General features: G+C 44.4%; 1 protein-coding gene across 1 annotated transcript in view; it reads right to left on the minus strand.

Annotated features, from left to right (window-relative positions):
* The window catches only part of LOC124266341, a 32508-nt gene extending 18707 nt beyond the window's left edge, over positions 1-13801 (minus strand). Inside the window, 2 exon segments of the mRNA XM_046701144.1 lie at positions 3503-3610; positions 13737-13801. The gene's annotated coding sequence lies outside the window, so the exon portion shown is untranslated.
* Positions 13802-18171: the final 4370 nt, after the last annotated feature.

An 18171-nucleotide genomic window follows, 5' to 3' on the forward strand; every position in this document is an offset into this window, starting at 1 on the left:
AATAATACATCTCTCCGGGCAGACGGATGGCCAGACACATAATTCTTTGGTATAACTGTATAACACCTACCATTATAAATAAATAAATAATCCAACCAATAGTTTTGAAGGTATTGGGTGAACAAACATGTCTTCGGACTGACGGACGGGCGGATGGACAGATATACTCTTCATGAATGTCAACTAGTTATGACTATGTCAATGTGCGGTTTGATGTACCTAGGTAATGTTGATATAGAGTGGTACTGTTGTTTTATGTCATTAGGTTCTTGGATACCCCCAAAGTGGAAAGAGAGTACTGAAAGGTTTTAAACTTCTGCTCTCAGAAAAGATCACTACCACCAATTTTAGTCGAAGTCAAACTTGTTGCCATAGAAATGCAAAAATGGTTTTACTCAGAAATCCAAAACTATAACAAAAACCACAGTTCACCACCAGACTTTTTAAAGTTCTGCTCCATAAAAGAGCAGCAAGACCAATTTCAGTCGAAGTCAAACTTGTTGCCATGCATAGAAATGCAAATATGAAAAAACAGTTCACCACCAGACCTATCTATGTGCCAAGTTTGGTGAAAAAATAATAAATGGTTTTAAAGTTCTGCTCCGGAAAAGACGAATTTGCACGGGCGCACGGACGGACGGACGGAGTCCATTTAGATAACGCGTTGCGGGGTATAATATTTAAGATGCATATCTCATCAGAGTAGGTGTCCGGTTCATGTCGGAGGAAAACCCGAAGTGATGCAGGTATTTGACATTTACCACTTTTGGGGGAAACCACGAGCTCGGAATGGTGCTGACCAACCTTGAAACACAATAGGAGCGATCCGGGATCACATCGTGAGTGAGTGAGTGAGTTTGGTTTTATGCCGCTTTTAGCACAATTGCAGCAATATCACGGCGGGGAACACCAATAATGGGCTTCACACATCACCCATGTGGGGAATCGAACCCGGGTCTTCGGCGTGACGAGCGAACGCCTTAACCACTATAGGCTCCCCCATCGACGGACGTGACCATATGCCATACGTTATGACAAAGTGATCTTTATGACGTTAGCCTGTGACAAATATACATTTTATCGAGATAAATATAGCGTTCCATTTCCAAATACATAACAGTCTGCTTTTTTTCCTTACGTGTGTCATATGAAATTCTGCTGACAGATTCAGTTAACAATAACAATTCACGTGATGGTGTGGTAGATTTTATTTACTCTTCAGTCAGTTATGTTATCGTATTATAATGTACTTTCAAACTGGCGTCAAATCGCTGGGGGGGGGGGGGGTAGAGCTGAAGCTCGACGCTAAACTAAGTGAGTGAGTTTAGTTTTACGCCGCACTCAGCAATATTCCAGCTATATGGCGGCGGTCTGTAAATAATCGAGCCTGCACCAGACAATCCAGTGATCAACAGCATGAGCATCGATCTGCGCAATTGGGATACGATGACATGTGTCAACCAGGTCAGCGAGTCTGACCACCCGATCCTGTTAGTCGCCTCTTACAACATGGTTTACTGAAGATGAATATTTTAACCCGCACATTCACGGGTACGTTAAACTAAAAATGAATTTAGTTAAGAAATTCATTCACTAAGAATGACATTAAAGAAGATTATAGTAAGGTCTTTGTTGGTGTTCTTTTGCGCGTCATTAAAAGATTCCCTCACCCGCGCACACGCATATAAAAAGATCAGCTAAACAAATATCTTTTTTTTCATCATCTATATTTACTATAAAATGTATTCCAAAGTACAGAGTCGATCAACGATCAACGATCAACGATCAACGCCTTCAGTGAAAAACATCTTTTAGTGATTGTATCATGTTTCCGCCTGCCTCCTCTCTTGTCGATTGAGGGGCAGTGGGGTAGCATAGCGGTTAAAGCGTTCGCTCGTCACGCCGAAGACCTGGGTTCGATTCCCACATGGTTACAATATGTGAAGCCCATTTCTGATGTCCCCCTCCGTGACCTTTCTGGAATATTGCTGAAAGCGGCGTAAAACAATACTCACCCACTCACTCTCGTAAATTGAGTTTGGGTGTAACAAATAACAGATACGGATTGCCAACCCTCCTAAAAGCGATACAAGTCTAAGTTACAGTAATCGACATGTATAACACATCCGTTACATTTTTCACTGCAGTAGAGGGATGAGCAGGTGCTCCACACCCGTACGCTTCTGGATCTGCCTTGCAATGCACTGATAGATTACTTCAGCAACACTCCCGACTTGCCTTAAGAGTATGGAGGAGAGGTGTGATTACCCACGGCGCCATTCAAATCACTCACCACAGCGGAAAACACAAGGGATGGTCTATTGGACCCAGGTCCACGCCTCGAACAGCCAAAGCTTTGAAGAAGAACACCACATAAAGAGTTCTTAATATACTTCATCTTCCACTTGATATGTTGCTGCGATAAAAATACCCCAAAATACCGAATCGCATTCGCGACATTACGGAAACACTCGACAGTAATTAACATTTCCGGTAACGGGCACTGACGATGATGACGTTGCCTTTCTTGCAAAATATGATTCACGTCGTTCTACTTGCTTACAACTAAAGTTATATATACGACACAAGGTCGGTACGAATCATGGGCCCTGATAACATTACTTCATCGTAGTCTTCAGCTGATGACAATAACCTGGCATTTCAATATGGCTGACCTGTCGGCCATTAACAGTTCCGTAGCTGTAGTTATTGGTGAGTTCTAACATTGACCTTAGCTGCAATACCCCCGCCAAGAAGATAAATGCTAGCAGCCTAGAGACCAAATGCTCTGGTGGCAATTTTGAAAATCAGAAAGGGATCATTAGGATATATTTCCGCCGTACATTTCCAGGTCAAAATGGTTGGTTGGTTGGCTGGTTGTTGTTTAATGCCGCACTCAGCAGTATCCCAGCTATATGTCGGCGGTCTTTAAAGAATCGATTCTGGACCAGACAATCCAGTGATCAACAGCATGAGCATCAAACTACGCAACTGCCAACCAAGTCAGCGAGCCTGACCACGCAATCCCGTTAGTCGCCTCTTATGACACGTATGGATAGCTGAATACCAAGTCTAACCCGGAACCGATGAAAGAAGCCGTCGGCCCTGTCAGCCAAAACTATAGTTTGTGGGCCTTGAATACACACTTTGGAGATCCTGGTTAAAACTGGTCTTCACCAACATTTGACTTATTAACACAGCTGGAATCTTGCTGAGTACGGTGTTAAACAACCAACAAACAAACAAATCCGAACACGTGGAAAATTTTGGATGTGTTTTAGTGATTTACATTATAAAACCATCAACGCTATTGTATAGCATGTTTGTCGTCATCAAATATTTGAACTGACATTAATTATTACTAATAACATTTTCATTTTAATATATTTACATTCATTACATTGTTCAGATTTTGTATTGACATTCATATTTCATTATACCCAACAATTTAGGAACAAATATGAATAATATCTATATTTATTCACTTCTGTTCGAGCCTTACCTTGATTGACAGCAGAATACAGAGGATCGAATGTCTTTCAGCATCCCATTGTCCAGTATCACCGTATAGATGATGACAGTTGCAAAACGTAGGCGTTGTTTGACGTTGCTGAAACATGAAGTCATCATAATTAAAATGACAAACATTTGAGACAACAGTGGCCGACTCTCCAGCCGGAAACAGCATCAAATGATGTGTCAGGATGGAAAGTATTACATCAATTATACAACAATCTTCCAGTCACTTTTTAATAAATATTTATTTTTCAATTGATTTGAGATGAACAGTTATTTGGAAATCACACTCTGCCTAGTCACTACGTCACCACACTGGGTTTGGAAAGTCGGACCTTATTCGCTTTTGAAGAGAGCACTAAAATGAATCTGGTGCGTGACATCGAGGTCAAGGTCATCATTCAAGACTGCAAAGACCTTAACACCGAGTCTGGTGGAGTTTACACAGCTGATGTTGGTACCAGTGTTATCATACTTAACAGCCTTCATCAGTGTTTAGTTACTCTCACCTGAGAAGACACAAAGGTACAAAAACGTCCTGGGCCCTTATTCTGGAAACGTTCGTAGAGCTAAGAATTCTTAACTTTGATCGTAGATAATGTGTTAAGAATGGGCTTAAGAAGTTCGTAGGGCTACGAACGTTTCGAGAATAGCTAGCCTGGTTCTCCGCAGACCGCCTCATTTGGAGGATACTTCCCTAACTCTAGAAGTCGTTTAGAGTATGATGGCTGCAATACTTTGGACATTGCAATACTTTGGACCCCCGAATCTCAGAGGTATACAATAATATGAGGGCCAATGTACTGTCGAAGAATAATATACTGAGTCAAAAAAGAAACTTCACAAAATGTAATTTGAAAAATGATGAAGAATTTTTTCTCTAATGATACATCTATGTATCCGAAATGGGATCCCTATCTTTCGACTCTAGAAAAACGTTAGCAAAACCCACTCAAACCCATCCATTCGTCGTGCAAATGACGTTAGTGGCAAATCAGGTTTTGCACGTGCAGTCGATCACGTGATCTTCGCATCGAAGTTTTCTTCATATGCACGTGTTTGCATTGGCCTCAAGAATTGAAAAACACTTTTAAACCACAGTTCTAACGGTACTTGAATGCCACGATTGTCAAAAGTGCAACGTGAACGTGCCGTTGGCATGTTGCAAGCGGGAAGATCAGTTATTGACGTCGCAAGAGCAATGGGATGCAGCCGTCGTACTGTGTATGACTTGCGAGGTCGTCTACAACAAACTGGCACCACTTCTGATCGCCCAAGGTCGGGTCGTCCACGTGTGACGTCACGAGCAGAAGACCGTCAAATCGTCCTACGTCACCTACGTGACAGATTTCTGCCGGCTACACGAATCAGGGCTGAGATGTTTAGAGGTCGACTGTCCTCACAGACCATTCGAAATCGGTTGCGGGCTGCCAATCTCCATTCTCGACGTCCATATCGTGGGCCAATATTGACGCCGCTTCATCAACGTCAACGTCTGCTGTGGGCCCAACGTCACCTCCGATGGACCCAGAGAGACTGGAATCGAGTCGTCTTTAGCGATGAATCCAGGTTTACCCTCAGATTCGCGGACGGCAGGCATAGAGTCTGAAGACGACGTCGTGAACGGTATGCCCAATGTTGTGTAGAGGAAGTCGACAGATTCGGGGGCGGAAGTTGCATGGTGTGGGGTGCTTTCTGTGGGAACTACCGTTCCCGACTTCTGGTCATCCGTGGAAACCTCACAGCTGCTGCTTACCGCGACCAGGTGCTCACCCCTGAACTCGTTCCTTTCATGGCGGCACATGGCCCAGGTCTACAGTTCCAGCATGATAATGCTCGGCCGCATACCGCGATGTTGACACGAAATTCCTTCAAAACGCTGGAATCAACGTCATGGACTGGCCATCGAGGTCCCCTGACCTTAATCCAATAGAGCACGTTTGGGATGCACTTGGGAGAAGGCTTCGTGGTCTTAGGAACCAACCTCAGAATTTGCAGGAACTTGGCGCTGCCTTGCAAGAGCAATGGCGCAGAATCCCCAACCACCTGTTCACAAGCATCAGGCATTCGATGAGGAGACGGTGTTTGGCAGTGGTGAATGCGCGGGGCGGCCATACACGATATTGAACTGAGAAATTTCGCATTTTTATTCTTGTAACTTGATATTCTGTATACCCATGTTTTGGAACGGCGGTGTAGCCTAATGGAACTGAATATGGCACTGTCAGTGTATGGAGTACATCACACAGATCTCAGCAATGAAATAATAACAATTTAACCATCTTACCATCTCTTGTTCTTTTATAGTGCCCTGAAGAAAGAATGTGAAGTTTCTTTTTTGACTCAGTATACTTTAGACATGGGGCCATTTTATTGTCGAAAAGTAATACTCTGGATCCCGAATCTCAGAGGCATACAATAATGTGGGGGCTATTTTACCTATTTTCGAAACGTCTTTGTTCTTCTCAAAATATTACTGGTATAGGTGGGCATAACATCTCTAATACCAGTGCAGCAACATTTTGACAAATCTTTGACAAATAATATATTTAAAACATTCACAATAAGTAACATAAAGTTTCTGTTCTGGCACACTGAATTTCAATACAGGCTTTTACAGGCATAAATAGTTTGAGAACATTGAACATTTTACTTTGCAATTTTGACCCAGAAGGGAAATTTAAACGTCTTTCTATGGACGCAACTAAAAGACTTTTACAAACTAATGAAAAAACGCAATAAAACCACCTTCTGATTTACTTTAAAACTTGGTACACAATGGTAGAGTAAGAGTCAAGAATAGCATCTTCTTATTCAGAAGTTGATTCAGTATGTCGATCCATATTTGACTTTTAGTTCATATTTGACTTAAAGAAACTGCAGTGAACGGTTGTCAAGTAGCATTAAGTAAGCATATTCCCATACAATGAATAGGATCTGATGTTTATCAAATTGAGTTAATGAATGGATACCACTGTTAAATGAATGGATATCACCGTCTACTCGTCGGTTGACAAGACCAGTGGACAGATAGACAGATAGATAGATAATCGAGTCTGGACCAGACAATCCAGCATAATTATCAATCCACGCAATTTAGACATGTGTCAACCAAGTCAGCGAGCCTGACCAATGAATCCTGTGAGTCGCCTCTTACGACAAGCATTGGTTGCGGAAGACCAATTCCAACCCGAATCTTCACGGGTTACGGTGGTGAGGGACACAAGCCCTAGTGTGAAGCGGAAACAAACACTCGCACACGCATAGAGACAGGTACAGCCTACCTATTTCCAGTTTGACGCGGTGTGACCTCCAGATACCACCAACGCATGTGGAGATGAGTATATTGGCTACACTTGGCCGTTGAACAACTCTGAACGGAGATATTTCAAGACTTTGCGTCTTTTTAAGCTAAGTGTTCTTATTGTAGCCTTCCAAATGGGTATTCCTCTTTACTATTTTAAAATGCTGACATGCCAACATCCGCTCTCGCCTCACATTGCAATGTGAAGCATGTAATAATAGTAACATACAATTTAAGAAGAGGAAACGGCTACGTTTCTAACTTTTGTTCTATATCCTTATAAGGATAATTACAAATGCTATAACAATGTGCAGAAGAGAGATAAAGTAATGTCCTTCCTGTCTGTATAATTAACGTCATTGTAAGTTACTGTGGGTTTTCCCTTGCTAGTTTCTGAAGCCATCTTGAAATAGGCCATGAGGGCCTTCGGAAACGGCTTATAATTTATAGCTCCACAGCTACCTATGTTTGTCTCTCCTGGGGCTACCAGGTTACAAAAGGTCCCCAGCAACCTATGTTTGTCTCTCCGTGGGGCTACCAGGTTACAGTAGGTCCCCAGCAACCTATGTTTGTCTCTCCGTGGGGCTACCAGGTTACAGTAGGTCCCCAACAACCTATGTGTGTCTCTCCGTGGGGCTACCAGGTTACAGTAGGTCCCCAACAACCTATGTGAGTCTCTCCGTGGGGCTACCAGGTTACAGTAGGTCCCCAACAACCTATGTGTGTCTCTCCGTGGGGCTACCAGGTTACAGTAGGTCCCCAACAACCTATGTGTGTCTCTCCGTGGGGCTACCAAGTTACAGTATGTCCCCATCAACCTATGTTTGTCTCTCCGTGGGGCTACCAGGTTACAGTAGGTCCCCAAAAACCTATGTTTGTCTCTCCGTGGGGCTACCAGGTTACAGTAGGTCCCCAGCAACCTATGTTTGTCTCTCCGTGGGGCTACCAGGTTACAGTAGGTCCCCAACAACCTATGTTTGTCTCTCCGTGGGGCTACCAGGTTACAGTAGGTCCCCAGCAACCTATGTAGGTCCCCAACAACCTATGTTTGTCTCTCCGTGGGGCTACTAGGTTACAGTAGGTCCCCAGCAACCTATGTTTGTCTCTCCGTGGGGCTACCAGGTTACAGTATATGTCCCCAGCAACCTATGTTTGTCTCTCCTAGGGGCTACTAAGTTACAGTAGGTCCCAAGCAACCTATGTGTGTCTCTCCGTGGGGCTACCAGGTTACAGTAGGTCCCCAGCAACCTATGTTTGTCTCTCCGTGGGGCTACCAGGTTACAGTAGGTCCCCAAAACAACCTATGTGTGTCTCTCTCCGTGGGGGCTACCAGGTTACAGTAGGTCCCCAGCAACCTATGTTGTCTCTCCGTGGGGCTACCAGGTTACAGTAGGTCCCCAACAACCTATGTCTGTCTCTCCGTGGGGCTACCAGGTTACAGTAGGTCCCCAACAACCTATGTGTGTCTCTCCGTGGGGCTACCAGGTTACAGTATGTCCCCAGCAACCTATGTTTGTCTCTCCGTGGGGCTACCAGGTTACAGTAGGTCCCCAACAACCTATGTTTGTCTCTCCGTGGGGCTACCAGGTTACAGTATGTCCCCAGCAACCTATGTTTGTCTCTCCGTGGGGCTACCAGGTTACAGTAGGTCCCCAGCAACCTATGTTTGTCTCTCCGTGCGGCTACCAGGTTACAGTAGGTCCCCAACAACCTATGTCTGTCTGTCCGTGGGGCTACCAGGTTACAGTAGGTCCCCAACAACCTATGTGTGTCTCTCCGTGGGGCTACCAGGTTACAGTAGGTCCCCAGCAACCTATGTTTGTCTCTCCTACCAGTGGGGTCCTACCAGGTTACAGTAGGTCCCCAACAACCTATGTTTGTCTCTCCGTGGGGCTACCAGGTTACAGTAGGTCCCCAACAACCTATGTTTGTCTCTCCGTGGGGCTACCAGGTTACAGTAGGTCCCCAGCAACCTATGTGTGTGTCTCTCCGTGGGGCTACCAGGTTACAGTAGGTCCCCAACAACCTATGTGTGTCTCTCCGTGGGCTACCAGGTTACAGTAGGTCCCCAACAACCTATGTTGTGTCTCTCCGTGGGGCTACCAGGTTACAGTAGGTCCCCAGCAACCTATGTTTGTCTCTCCGTGGGGCTACCAGGTTACAGTAGGTCCCCAGCAACCTATGTGTGTCTCTCCGTTGGTTACAGTAGGTCCTCAGCAACCTATGTGTGTCTCTCCGTGGGGCTACCAGGTTACAGTAGGTCCCCAGCAACCTATGTGTGTCTCTCCGTGGGGCTACCAGGTTACAGTAGGTCCCCAGCAACCTATGTTTGTCCCTCCGTGGGGCTACCAGGTTACAGTAGGTCCCCAGCAACCTATGTGTGTCTCCGTGGGGCTACTACCAGGTTACAGTAGGTCCCCAGCAACCTATGTTTGTCTCTCCGTGGGGCTACCAGGTTACAGTAGGTCCCCAGCAACCTATGTGTGTCTCTCCGTGGGGCTACCAGGTTACAGTAGGTCCCCAACAACCTATGTGTGTCTCTCCGTGGGGCTACCAGGTTACAGTAGGTCCCCAGCAACCTATGTTGTCTCTCCGTGGGGCTACCAGGTTACAGTAGGTCCCCAACAACCTATGTTTGTCTCTCCGTGGGGCTACCAGGTTACAGTAGGTCCCCAACAACCTATGTGTGTCTCTCCGTGGGGCTACCAGGTTACAGTAGGTCCCCAGCAACCTATGTTTGTCTCTCCGTGGGGCTACCAGGTTACAGTAGGTCCCCAACAACCTATGTGTGTGTCTCTCCGTGGGGCTACCAGGTTACAGTAGGTCCCCAGCAACCTATGTTGTCTCTCCGTGGGGCTACCAGGTTACAGTAGGTCCCCAAAAACCTATGTGTGTCTCTCCGTGGGGCTACCAGGTTACAGTATGTCCCCAGCAACCTATGTTTGTCTCTCCGTGGGGCTACCAGGTTACAGTAGGTCCCCAGCAACCTATGTTTGTCTCTCCGTGGGGCTACCAGGTTACAGTAGGTCCCCAACAACCTATGTGTGTCTCCGTGGGCTACCCAGGTTACAGTAGGTCCCCAGCAACCTATGTTTGTTCCTCCGTGGGGCTACCAGGTTACAGTAGGTCCCCAGCAACCTATGTCTGTGTCCTCCGTGGGGCTACCAGGTTACAGTAGGTCCCCAAAACCTATGTGTGTCTCTCCGTGGGGCTACCAGGTTACAGTATGTCCCCAGCAACCTATGTTTGTCTCTCCGTGGGGCTACCAGGTTACAGTAGGTCCCCAACAACCTATGTTTGTCTCTCCGTGGGGCTACCAGGTTACAGTAGGTCCCCAGCAACCTATGTTTGTCTCTCCGTGGGGCTACCAGGTTACAGTAGGTCCCCAGCAACCTATGTTTGTCTCTCCGTGGGGCTACCAGGTTACAGTAGGTCCCCAGCAACCTATGTGTGTCTCTCCGTGGGGCTACCAGGTTACAGTAGGTCCCCAGCAACCTATGTTTGTCTCTCCGTGGGGCTACCAGGTTACAGTAGGTCCCCAACAACCTATGTGTGTCTCTCCGTGGGGCTACCAGGTTACAGTAGGTCCCCAGCAACCTATGTTTGTCCCTCCGTGGGGCTACCAGGTTACAGTAGGTCCCCAACAACCTATGTGTGTCTCTCCGTGGGGCTACCAGGTTACAGTAGGTCCCCAACAACCTATGTGTGTCCCTCCGTGGGGCTACCAGGTTACAGTAGGTCCCCAGCAACCTATGTTTGTCTCTCCGTGGGGCTACCAGGTTACAGTAGGTCCCCAACAACCTATGTTTGTCTCTCCTCCGTGGGGCTACCAGGTTACAGTAGGTCCCCAGCAACCTATGTGTGTCTCTCCGTGGGGCTACCAGGTTACAGTAGGTCCCCAGCAACCTATGTTTGTCTCTCCGTGGGGCTACCAGGTTACAGTAGGTCCCCAACAACCTATGTGTGTCTCTCCGTGGGGCTACCAGGTTACAGTAGGTCCCCAGCAACCTATGTGTGTCTCTCCGTGGGGCTACCAGGTTACAGTAGGTCCCCAACAACCTATGTTTGTCTGTCTCTCCGTGGGGCTACCAGGTTACAGTAGGTCCCCAACAACCTATGTGTGTCTCTCCGTGGGGCTACCAGGTTACAGTAGGTCCCCAGCAACCTATGTTTGTCTCTCCGTGGGGCTACCAGGTTACAGTAGGTCCCCAACAACCTATGTTTGTCTCTCCGTGGGGCTACCAGGTTACAGTAGGTCCCCAACAACCTATGTTTGTCTCTCCGTTACAGGGTCCCCAACAACCTATGTGTCTCTCCGTGGGGCTACCAGGTTACAGTAGGTCCCCCAACAACCTATGTGTGTCTCTCCGTGGGGCTACCAGGTTACAGTAGGTCCCCAACAACCTATGTTTGTGTCTCTCCGTGGGGCTACCAGGTTACAGTAGGTCCCCAGGAACCTATGTTTGTCTCTCCGTGGGGCTACCAGGTTACAGTAGGTCCCCAACAACCTATGTTTGTCTCTCCGTGGGGCTACCAGGTTACAGTAGGTCCCCAACAACCTATGTTTGTCTCTCCGTGGGGCTACCAGGTTACAGTAGGTCCCCAACAACCTATGTTTGTCTCTCCGTGGGGCTACCAGGTTACAGTAGGTCCCCAGCAACCTATGTTTGTCTCTCCGTGGGGCTACCAGGTTACAGTAGGTCCCCAACAACCTATGTTTGTCTCTCCGTGGGGCTACCAGGTTACAGTAGGTCCCCAGCAACCTATGTTTGTCTCTCCGTGGGGCTACCAGGTTACAGTAGGTCCCCAGCAACCTATGTTTGTCTCTCCGTGGGGCTACCAGGTTACAGTAGGTCCCCAGCAACCTATGTTTGTCTCTCCGTGGGGCTACCAGGTTACAGTAGGTCCCCAGCAACCTATGTGTGTCTCTCCGTGGGGCTACCAGGTTACAGTAGGTCCCCAGCAACCTATGTGTGTCTCTCCGTGGGGCTACCAGGTTACAGTAGGTCCCCAACAACCTATGTGAGTCTCTCCGTGGGGCTACCAGGTTACAGTAGGTCCCCAACAACCTATGTGTGTCTCTCCGTGGGGCTACCAGGTTACAGTAGGTCCCCAACAACCTATGTGTGTCTCTCCGTGGGGCTACCAGGTTACAGTAGGTCCCCAGCAACCTATGTTTGTCTTCCCGTGGGGCTACCAGGTTACAGTAGGTCCCCAGCAACCTGTTTGTCTCTCCGTGGGGCTACCAGGTTACAATATGTCGCCAGGAACCTATGTTTGTCTTCCCCTGGGGCTACAAGATTCGTCCCGTCCGTTTGTTTCGCAATCTTTTTAACCCATGCTAGCTTGTCTCATGGTGCGGATTTCCCGTACAACTCTTCTATGTCCACATGAGGCTAATAGAACTACAGTTATTTGGTAGTCGCAAAACGATCTGTGATGTTGTCACTGAATGCACAGTGAAAGAACTATCCACATTCCACATTCAGTCAAACTTTCGAGTGTCGAACTTCGAGGTATCGAATGCCCGGTTGTACATTGTGACATATGTGCGACTTCAACACAAAACCACCAGGGTAGTTCACTTTCTGATCATCATGTAACATACATTATATTTGGGATAACACTTTCGTAGTAAAATACAGAATTTAGTAGGGGAGACCGGAGTCAATTGTAACGTGGGGCAATTGTAACAAGGGCGATTACTCTAAAAGTTTTCGCTCAAGCATAATGTAGGTGAGTAGAGTTATTTGCCTTTGCTTTCCTGCGGTACACATCCGGGCGTTTTTCAGCTGCTCGCTCATTGCGAGATACAGTAGATGAAAAATCCTTTTTTACATAAGAAAGTAAATTTTTCACAAAACGTAATAAAACGTTCTTAATGCAGTAAATGTTGCTTGATATGAAATTAACTTTTCAAGTGTAAAATTGTGGTATTACGACTTATTTTGAAGTAGAAATATTTGAGAAGCCCAAAGTTGTTAACATGTGACGTGACATGAAACATGGCTACTAGCATCGGGGGCAATTGTAACACTGTGTTACAATTGCCCCCATGTAATTTTCCCTTATGTTATGATAATGAAGCAAATTATGATGTCGGTTTTATGTTAGTTCTTTACTAGTTTCATCATAATAGAACATTTTCAGTCTTATGTGGATAGTATCAGCCCTCGGGTGAAAGTTTTTGGTGTTAGTCTTTGTATTATATTTTGTGCATACGAAAACAAGAATTTTAAGCTAAAAACATTTTAAATGTCGATGGTGACAAAGGTTTAATGTTAATCTATTTCCACCTCAATTGATCATGGTAACATCTTTCCACATTTCATTTTGATTTCATTAGGAAAATAAACAGATTCTCGGGGTCAATTGTAACACTTGCAGTCATTGCAATTGATACGTAATAACTTTGTAACGACATGATCGTGAACTTTAAATGACTCCGAGGTTTAAACCAAGAAGCCAATGTTTTAGTTAGTACCGATAGACTTTGTGAGCGGTCGACTAATATCGAATTACATGAACTTAAGTAAAAAGTGTTACAATTAACCCCGGTCTCCCCTACTTTTGTTGGGGTAATTGAGTCCCATCCGGCTTATGATCATTATAAACATGGTTTATCTAGGATTATAATTTTTATATTATTGACGAATTATTTGCATACATTGATATGTTCTTGGATAAAACAGTATGCACTAAAAACGTACTATTACCTATGTATGTTACGTCATACTTTCTCGTCGACGAAGACGTCTGTGAACAATCTGAATAGCCGAGGCAGGCGCAGATGACAAAAGAAAGTAACTCCTGCGCGCATGCGTTAATTGGGGGATATCGAAAGAAATATACATTTACTCGAACACTGTTGCATTGATTTATCACTTGCATTGGTTTAAAAACAGGATATACTCACACACACCCACTCGGATCCTGTGCAGGCGATAGTCAGAGTGCCTTGCAATGACATGGTTCTATTTTTAGACCGCACGGGAAAACCGTGAATGATTCAGCCAACAAATATCAACAAAGACGAGTGGCTTTCCCGTGTGCTTTCGCTATGCTCAGGTCACCCTGTCGACATTTAATGGCCGAAACATTGTCCCTTTTGTATTGTTATCTGAGTGAAACATGTTTTAATATATATCGATCACAGATACATCGCATACGAAGCTCCTGAAGGGACATTTTGCGTAACCAAAAATAGAAAAATAATCTCGTAATAACGACTTTAAAACTCGTTATAACGACTTTTAGATCTCGTTATAACAACTTTCCAAACACTCGTAATAACGACTTTTTAATCTCGTTATATCGACTTTTAGATCTCGTTATAACAACTTTTCAAACACTCGCAATAACGACTTTAAAACTCGTTATAACGACTTTTAGATCTCGTTATAACAACTTTTCAAACACTCGCAATAACGACTTTTAAATCTCGTTATAACGACTTTTAGATCTCGTTATAACAACTTTCCAGACATTCGTAATAACGACTTTTTAATCTCGTTATAACGACTTTTAGATCTCGTTATAACAACTTTTCAAACACTCGTAATAACGACTTTTAAATCTCGTTATAACGACTTTTAGATCTCGTTATAACAACTTTCCAGACATTCGTAATAACGACTTTTAATCTCGTTATAACGACTTTTAGATCTCGTTATAACAACTTTTCAAACACTCGTAATAACGACTTTTAAATCTCGTTATAACGACTTTTAGATCTCGTTATAACAACTTTCCAAACACTCGTAATAACGACTTAAAACTCGTTATAACGACTTGTAGATCTCGTGTATCTCATCATGATTAATAAAAGACCGGTATAGTTATGTGTACTGACTTTAGCAAATCCTGAGTATATTTAGGTGTGAAGGTTAGTGCTCTGTATAAGAGGCCATATTATTTCATTATCACAATGGCCAAGTTATAGCAAGCAGTCACTGCGCATGTTTTACCTGGTACTTCAGCTTAAATGTTGACCGCTTGAAGTCATATGGCTGCTATGGCAACTAGGGTCACTCACTCGCCCACCCACACTTTCACACACTCGCTGTCATCCACTCACTCACTCATGGGCAGTGGGGGTAGTCTAATGGTTAAAGCATCCCCCCATCACGCTGAAGACCCGGGTTCGATTACCCAAATGGGGACTATATGTGAAGCCCATTTCTGGTGTCTCCCGCGTGATATTGCTGGGATATTGCTAAAAGCAGCGTAAAACCATACTCTCCTCTCTTCCTGACAATGGTTGGATTTATACACCAAGCCTCTGCTGCGCAAACCTTGGGATGCGACTACCATGGAGGCATCAGAAAGGCAAGCAGGGATGCTACGCAGGATAAGACCAGATGCTCATCAAGTCGTTCCAAACCATGAGCTCTATGTTCAAGCAGTCCGTGCAGAAGACCCAATTCAGAAGTAGATGAAGGCCACCAAACTTTTTTAACGAGATTTAAAAGTCGTTATAACGAGATCTAAAAAATCGTTATTACGAGATTATAAGTCGTTATTACGAGATTATAAGTCGTTATAACGAGATTTGAAGGCGTTATTACGAGATTATAAGTCGTTATTACGAGATTGTAAGTCGTTATTACGAAATTATTATTTTTATTTTGGGTTACGAAAATGTCCCTTCAGGAGCTTCGTAATCGCATGTTTGTCGGTGAGGTTTCGTTTTGATAACATTCATTTTGCACACATCACCTAATGCTGATGAGGGATAGGTGGTGGGGGTGGGGTTGTGATATGATGATTTTTTTTATGGACAAGCATCTGCAATGTGAATGACCACCCTTCCCCTAAATTTATGTAAAAAGTAAGTGACCCCCCTGTATGTCATGTACAGAAATTAATGACGAAACATTGATGCACAATCAGAACAGAAAAACTATATTTGAGTGAGTGAGTTTAGTTTTACGCCGCACTCAGCAATATTCCAGCTATATGGCGGCGGTCCGTAAATAATCGAGTCTAGACTAGGCAATCCAGTGATCAGACGAGTGAGTGAGTGAGTATGGTTTTACTCCGCTTTTAGCAATATTCCAGCAGCATTATTGCGGGGGACACCAGAAATGGGCTTCACACATTGTACCCATATGGGGAGTCGAACCCGGGCCTTCGGCGTGACGAGCGAACGCTTTAACCACTAGGCTATCCCGCCTCCCTTTAACAGACGAATTAAAGGTTACATGCAGCGCAAAACACAAAATTGAAGATTCTGATACCTTTCGTATGGACTTACAGCAACAAATTATCAAAAATTGAAAAATAACGCGATGAAACCCCACCCCCACCCCCACCCCCAAGAAATCGGAGTTCAAACCATTCACTAAATTCACCCCAGCTGGGGTGAAAAGTGGTTTCAACAGCTGTGCTGCGCTGCGCTCACAGCGCATGCGCAGTGAATAGGTTCGCGCAGTTTGAAGCGGGATGCCCGAGGCAGGAGTAGTCTAATCTCGGTTGTGTACACAAACAACAAATAGTAAATAATCTAATCGTTACGTAAAAGAACCTTGTTAAAGCTTAGATGCAACCCAAAAAATAAACATAATTATAACACAACCAAGGAATAAACAATCCGAAACATTTTTGACACATGTCATCGTACCCCAATTGCGTAAATTGATGCTCATGATGTTGATCCCTGGATTGTCTGGTCCAGACTCGAATATTTACAGATCGCCGCCATATAGATGGAATATTGCTGAGTGTGTCGTTAAGCAAAAGAAAACAACAAAAAAGAAGAAAAAAAACCCCACACAAACAAAAATTCATATCCAAGAACACTTCCAGCCGTTAAACGGTTCAAGTAACCTAGCGAGAATGTGAGTGTCTGGGGCTAGAGGTGAGAGGCAGATCACGTAGATAATAAAAATCAACAACATAAAAAACAACAACATAACATCAGTCAAGGACTGGTTCTGGTGTAATTATTTACAGACCGAATAAATAGTGTTGACATATTGATGGGTGTAACACATTAGGTACTCACTTTTCCAGTCTACGCCTCAAAGCAATGTTCAGCAATGTTCTATCCAGCCTTAAGGCATAGCAGCAGCCTGTATCTCTTTGTGAGGTTCTTGTTGAACTCCTACAGGAAAATGTCGGACAAATCAAGAATAATGTACCCGTGACAGTGTGAGATACACACATCGTGGATAATAGCATCAACAACCTAAACCAATCCCATAACATCAGTCAAGGACTGATCCTGATGCAATTATTTACAGACCGAATAAATAGCGTCGACATATTGATGGGTGTAACACCTTAAGTACTCACTTTTCCTGTCTAAGCCTTATATCAATGTTTCAGTAACATGTTCCATCCGACCTTAAGGCATGGGAGCATAGGGTTTTTTCCGATTCTTGTTTAACTCTTACCCAGTCACGTACAGAAAAATGTCGGCCAAATCAAGAATAATGTACCCGTGACAGTGTGACATACACACATCGTGGTTGAATGTTCTTCGTCACGTAGATACCGATGATGAAACTCAACGTTCGAATTTCAAAGCCTTTGACAAAACTGCAGTTTTAATTCTGTACCATGAGTGAGAGGCACAAGTGTTTCTTACAAACATAAATGTTAAAGCATAACTCACAGATTAATGTGTTATTCGGATAGATATATGGCTTACACTTTTAGATACTTATCGTCATAAAATTTTATTTCCTTTTCGTCAAAGATACATGATTGTCATGTCCATGTATGGTAGTGAGTGAGTAAGTGAGTTTAGTTTTACGCACCACTCAGCAATATTCCAGCTGTACGGCGGCGGTCTGTAAATAATCGAGTCTGGACCAGACAATCCAGTGATCAACATCATGAGCATCGATCTTTGCAATTGGGAACCGATGACATGTGTCAACCAAATCAGCGAGTCTGACCACCCGATCCCGTTAGTCACCTCTTACGACAAGCATGGGTTACTGAAGGCCAATTCTAACCCGGATCTTTACAGGTACCACATATGGTAGTGCGACAATGAAAATTCATGATCTCCAAAAATATCAATATTGTTGGTATTACGATTTTATTCTAAGGATAACAGCGATTTCTTTCAATTCATTAATATAAAACGCCTGTCATAGAACACGTGCTCTTATGTTTACAACTAGGGATTTTCCGATTTTGCCACTGCGCAGTTTAACATTATAAATGCACAATGCAAGTGTTCACAGTAATGGTGACAAATCTGTATCCACAAAGCACTGAACTGTTTATTTTGTCAGAGATTAAATTAAATTTACTCACATCCGCCGTAGCATAAAGAACCTTTGTATCTGACACTCAGCGGAAAACATTCAAACATGTCCCCTCGTGTTACAACATGG

This window comes from Haliotis rubra, unplaced genomic scaffold, assembly GCF_003918875.1.
Source record: "Haliotis rubra isolate DU_JTF1 unplaced genomic scaffold, ASM391887v1 Scf125, whole genome shotgun sequence".
In the NCBI taxonomy this organism is placed as follows: Eukaryota; Metazoa; Mollusca; class Gastropoda; order Lepetellida; family Haliotidae; genus Haliotis; species Haliotis rubra.